Raw genomic sequence first — 5,916 nt, forward strand, 5'->3', positions numbered from 1 at the left:
TCCCAAAGGAATGAGGACTGTCCATTGTTTCAACGGAAACACGGATTGATACCCTTGAAATCTGCACAGACCGCTGACATGGACTTTATGGACGCAGCATGGCATTGCAGCGATCTGGAAGTAAAGGGTCAATGGAAACATTTGAAGTTCACTGTGCTATTTTCTTATTTGTTTATCCAGAAAAAAATCTCAGTCTGGGCTCTATTCTTGGTCATTTAGCAAACTTCCTGGTTTGATCCATTGTTAAATCAGAGAAAGGGCTCTTTCTGACTAGTAGAGATCTAGGGCCCGCTGCTTTTCTGCTGCGGCCTGCGGGTACCGCTTTAAAAATGACACCGCGGGGCTTAGCAAGAGGTGCTTGTGGCTAGAAGCCTTGTTTTGATAAATACTGGGTACTTTCACATTTGCCTCTGTGCACATGACTGTGTACATACGCACACATATGTGCAGGCGCACTTGCCTGAGCACGTCAGTGTGGAGTCAGGAGTCAACAGCGTGTCTTCTTTGGTAGACCCTGTGATCCTCCTGGCCCCGCTCCACACTGCTGAGGTTACAGACGTGTGCTCCTATGCCCGGCTTTCCACCAGCATTCCAAGAATCCAACCTCAGGTCCTCGTGCTTCCCCATCCAGCGCTCTGCCAGCTGAGCCATCTTCCCAGACCAGACAGTGGCCAGCCTTCTCTCATTTCCCAGTCACCATCCATATTCAAGCTTGGTTTAAAAGTCTCTGCATCAGTTGATTGGGATGGGGCTTGAGGGATGAAGCAGATCCCGGGAGAAGAGCAGGTGCATCTGGACTGCAAAACCTAATTGATTCATGCGCGGCTTCCTTGTGCTCCAGGAAATAGTTCAGTGCATGCAGCATTAGGGTACAGAAAGCCTCACTCCTCCCCCAGGAAAATGCACCTCTCCCCAGTACCAGTAGCTGGTGGGCACACTATGCTTTTAGAAACCGTAAGCTTGCATTTGTTGTTATTATGTTAAATAAAAGAGGTACCTTGGATCACCGAATTGACAGCTTTCCTTTCCAAGTAGCCTCAGGACCCTGGGAGACTGGCTGGCTGTTCTTTTCTTTCACAGTCAGCTTGGGCAAAGCTGAGAGAAAAGCCCAGAAAACCAGCGACTTCTAATTGTGTCTTTACAGCCAACTGGGCTACCAAAATGATTGTCTTTTTCTCTCCGAGCCTTACTGACCTGTGGCTAATGAGATTTGTGCTTCGATTAGTTGTAGAACATAAATTAGCTAATCGATGGCAATGGATTCACATTATTTCTCAAACATGAGTTACGCAGCAGTGATCTGTAGGTAATATTCAAATCAATTCCAAATACTCAGGATGCTTCCACGGGTGCCGGGTGCTGTTGGGCTGGAGGCCACCTCTTGGCCCAGGAGGATGAGGCTGGGCGGGAAGGAAACACAGCTTGTGGGGGCTTTGCTTTGCAAGCTTCACAAAGTGCTGGGCCTTTGTTAAGCAAGGCAAGGGGCTAATGGGACTCCATAGCAGGCTGTGGTCACAAAGCAAGATGAATCTGGGGGAATGCATACCCCAAACCCGGCAGAGGCCATACAACCGAAAAAAAAAAACCCGCAAAAGCAAAAGCAATAATAAAGACCAGGGAATCTGATTTCAGGCTGGTTTTGGTTTTAAGTTTTCCTTTTTTATATATATTTATGTGTGTGTGCATGTGCATGCATATGTATGTGTGGGTGGGTGTGCATGTATGTGTGTGCGTGCATGTGTGTATTTACGTGTGTGTGTGCGCGCGCGCATGCTCGTGCATGCTTGTGCATGTGGCATGCTGCTGTATTGGGAGAACACTCTTTGAGAATTTGTTCTCTCTGGTATCAAACTCAGGTCTGTAGGCGTGGCAGCAAGCACCTTCACCCTTGGAGCCCTCTCACTGGCCTTTAACTTCAGGATTTTCAGGTGGAAACTTTGCAAAGAGAAAGATCCTTCGCTGGCACCTTCGTCTTTAAGCACCGAGAAGCCCATCTTGATGCTCCGCTCTAATTGTCTCATCTGCACAATTAACCAGCATCTTGGCATAAAATGTGTGGATTTGTAGAGTCTTCTAGGCATCTGTGGGCTTTCTGGTCCAAGTTCTGTTAGTACTGAAGCCACAGAAAATTAAATGTTCCCCAAAGAAGTTCCAGATGTGCTGTATTCTAATAGGCTCATTACACAGCAAATTAAAAAGCAGGGTAAATGGAACTGTAAAATTTAAATTACTCTAAAACCACATCTCTTTGCTTTGAGCATTCATTTGTGGGGTTGCATTTTGCAATAAATGTGAATTAGGCAGCTACAATAACTGTTAATCATATATTTATAAAATAGTAATGAGGAAATGAATAGTAGAGTAAGACAGCTGCACATTTCTCTAATAGTGTGTCAACTGTGATCATAATAAGATGTGGAACTTGTTTGGTGCTGGGCCGATAATACAGCTGAATGTACGAGATCGCTTCAGCCTCTTAACTTTACATGAAATTATACATAAAATCCATAAAAGCCCATAATAATGCATTATGCCTCGGAATTGTATTCAATATTTTTCTTTGCTTTGATTTTCTGAAATGAGCTCTACTTTCATGGAAGTCATCTTCCAGGGGTCGGGGAGGCTTTTGTTTCAGGCATGTGAGCCGGCTAAGATTGCAATCGGATTTAAAGAAACCGGTACCTACTTGGGCAAGGAGTTAATGGCACTGTTTCTCTCCATTTTCTCTGAGCTGTTTTAAGTGGCCAGAGGCACGCTTTGTCCTGAGCTGGGGATGCGGTGTACGCAGGCCTTCCTGACCGCTCTCAGAGGGGAGGAGAGAGGCCTTATGCTCTCCTACAGAGTCTGGGGCTGTGGATGTGGCCAGAGACAGACAAGTATCTTTAGTTGGTGGTGGAGAGGCTCTGGGATTAGGGTGGGTCTGGGAAATGTCAGTGTTTGGAGAGGAGACAGAATCTTTACCACTGTAGCCTTCGTGGTGCTTGGTGATGGGTGACTGAAGATTGGAGGAAGCCTGTGTCCTTAGCAAGGCAAGGGACAGGGGCAGCTCTTCTGTGGGGTGCTGGAGACCTAGCCTGACCTGGTTTTCCAACAAAACGTGAAGTGAAATAGAGCCTCCCACTAGATTTTTCCTAGGTATCAGCAGAGATGGGGAAAGGGGTAGAGGGACAGAGGAGCATCCGCGTGGAGGCTGATCCTGGCTGAGCTTGCCGAGCTTCTGCTCTCCACAGCGTTGTGGGTACTCTTCAGGATGGCAGAAAGAGCTCCACGTGGGCTGGCCCAGTCCTAATTCCCTCCACTGTCCTCATGAGACAGCCCTGGGGTTCTGGCTGTGCTGTGGTTTCGAATGTGGTTGCTGTGGATGTGGGGTTTCCTTGGCCTGGCATGTTCTCTGTCTGTAACCTCCAGTTAGCCTTAGACTTGTATTTTTAGGAAGCTTCCAGAAAGCCTGGACACCTTTCTTTATGCCCCAACACTCACTGGACCGTTTATGCATCTGACTTCCAATGATTGAGAATCTCTTGGAGTTTTGTACATTGGTAGCAGTTACCCCCTCAGACTGAGGGCTCTAGGCATGTATCTGAATTTTGGAGCTTGCTTCATCTTGTTTTGGAAAATGAAAGCACTCTCTGAATATGTAGGTTTACAGGAGATTGTTTAGGAAAATCTGACTTCACTTTGGTTGATGGTTCTAAAACAAAGCCCATCTTTTCCAAGGGCAACCTCTGCAAAGACCAGGGAAAGAGCAGTTCTCGTGGAAGTGTGTATCCAAGATCCCTAATGTGGACTGTTTCCAGATGGGACACTGGGGGTCCACAGCCACCTTGCTTAGTACACCAGACCAATATATAAATGAATAAAATGTTCTAGGTGGAAGCCAGAGCCTATTAGGCTCCCTGGGAAAAAAAGGGAAGGACGGGGAATGAAGGAGAGTGGAATGGTGAGAGAAAGGTTAAGGAAAGGAGAATAAGAGGAAGGAAGAAAAATGAAAAGGTAGGGTTATTATATGACCATAACCAAGGCATTCTGCTATCTCCCAAACCAGCTTTACTTCCTGTGCACCTCAGTATGCAAGCATAATAATTTTGATTGGCTTGGTCTTTGCTGTTGAGTCCAGCCTGGCCTCGAACTTGCACCAATCTTCCTGTCACAGCCTCTCAAGTGCTAGAGTAGAGCACTATTGAATTTTTAAAGCAATCTTGAAAAAATTACAAAAATATTCTGTGATCACTGTAAAGAATATGGAACTAAAAACAAGCAAAAAAAAAAAAAAAAAAAAAAAACAACCAACCAAACAAAAAAAAAACATCAACTCCATATCACCCATAACCACACCCCACTCAGAGATGCCTCTTGTCAGTATCACGTGCGTCCTCCCGACCTATCTACATTCACATCCAAGGTCCAAATAAAGTCACACCATGTTCGGAATCTATTACTATGCTTTGCATGTCACTAAACTCTCCTCTACATCCACAAGACATCGTTTAATGAGTCCCCGTAAAATGCCCAACATAAAGAACGTTCTCTTACTTGTTTAAGAGTTCCAGTGTAAACGTCTATTCTTTATATATTTAAATATTTTCCTATGTGATTATTTTATTTTATCCTTGCTGAACATTTATGAACATTTTTGTGGTCATTAAAGTCTTTAAAAATTTTTTGTCAATTACCTGTGTAGGGGCACGGGAGAGATGGTGGGGACACGACAATGTTTCACACATACGGAGGAGGCTTGGCTGGGTGCAGAGTCCTGCCCTACACACACGAGTGGTCGTGATATGTACTGTGTTGAGATGCACATTTGATCACTCTTGCTGGGTGATGAAAACTTTAATTTTCCTAGGGCTGTTTCCATACAATTTAGTCCATCGACAAGGCAGAGAGATGGCTCGGCAGTTACAAAGACTTGCTCTTCTTGAAGAGGGTCCAGGTTCAGTTCCCAGGACCCATATGGTGGTTCACAGATCCTTGTAACTCCAGTTCCAGGCAACCCAACATCCTCTTTGGGCCTCTGTGGGGACCAGGTGCAAACATGTGCAGGCAAAATCCCTACACATTAAAAAAAAAAAAAAGATCCGTTGTCCACATTCATACAACACAGTATCTAAGTATTTTAGTTGCTGTAACATCCTAGTGATCTCTCAGAGGAGAGGTGTCCCCAAAGACAGTCATTGCTTTTCCAATTTTCCTTTTTTTTTTTTTTTTGGCGGTTTCCTGCCTGTGACTCTCCTTCCTGGGTTCTTTATTTTGACATTTCTGCCCTGTGCAAGATGGGCACCTACCCATGACCAATGCTCAGCTAAGACATGATCAGACTGAAGACCTCCCAGGATTAGAGATTTGGCAGTCAAGCCAACAAACCTGCAAAGTAGCAGAACCCCCAAATGACACAATCACTAAGAAGCAGCCCAACAGAACCAAACAGAAAACGCACCAAATGGTGCCAAGCGGTTCATATCGGAGGTAGACTAGCCAGGTAAAATACAGATGCCAGTTATACGTACTTCAGACAAACAATGGATATATAAATGATTAAAAGTAGTATTTAAATTCTAGGGGTGGGAGAGAAAGAAAGAAAGCCCCTGGGTATTGTTGCTTCCTACCACCTTTAGGGAAGATGAGGATGCCTTGCCGCTCCTCCGAGACTTCCTGACCGTTCCTTTGCAGTGACTCAAATGCCTAAGTGGCGAGGCTGAGGCCTGTTTTGTTTGCCTTAACCTGTGACACCGAGTGTAGAGCCAGAGGGATGGGGAGAAGGAAGGGCTGACAGACCAGGCGCACTTTTGGGTTAGACTTCACTGCTGTCCTTTTGCACTCAGTACAGCAAAGTCAAAGGCAGGAAAGCTGCCTGCCTCAAATCTGGATGGGACAGAATGTCTTGTTCCCAGCCTTCCATGGTTGTTCTGTTTTCGT

The sequence above is a fragment of the Meriones unguiculatus genome, chromosome 1 (assembly GCF_030254825.1).
Source record: "Meriones unguiculatus strain TT.TT164.6M chromosome 1, Bangor_MerUng_6.1, whole genome shotgun sequence".
NCBI classification, from domain to species: Eukaryota; Metazoa; Chordata; class Mammalia; order Rodentia; family Muridae; genus Meriones; species Meriones unguiculatus.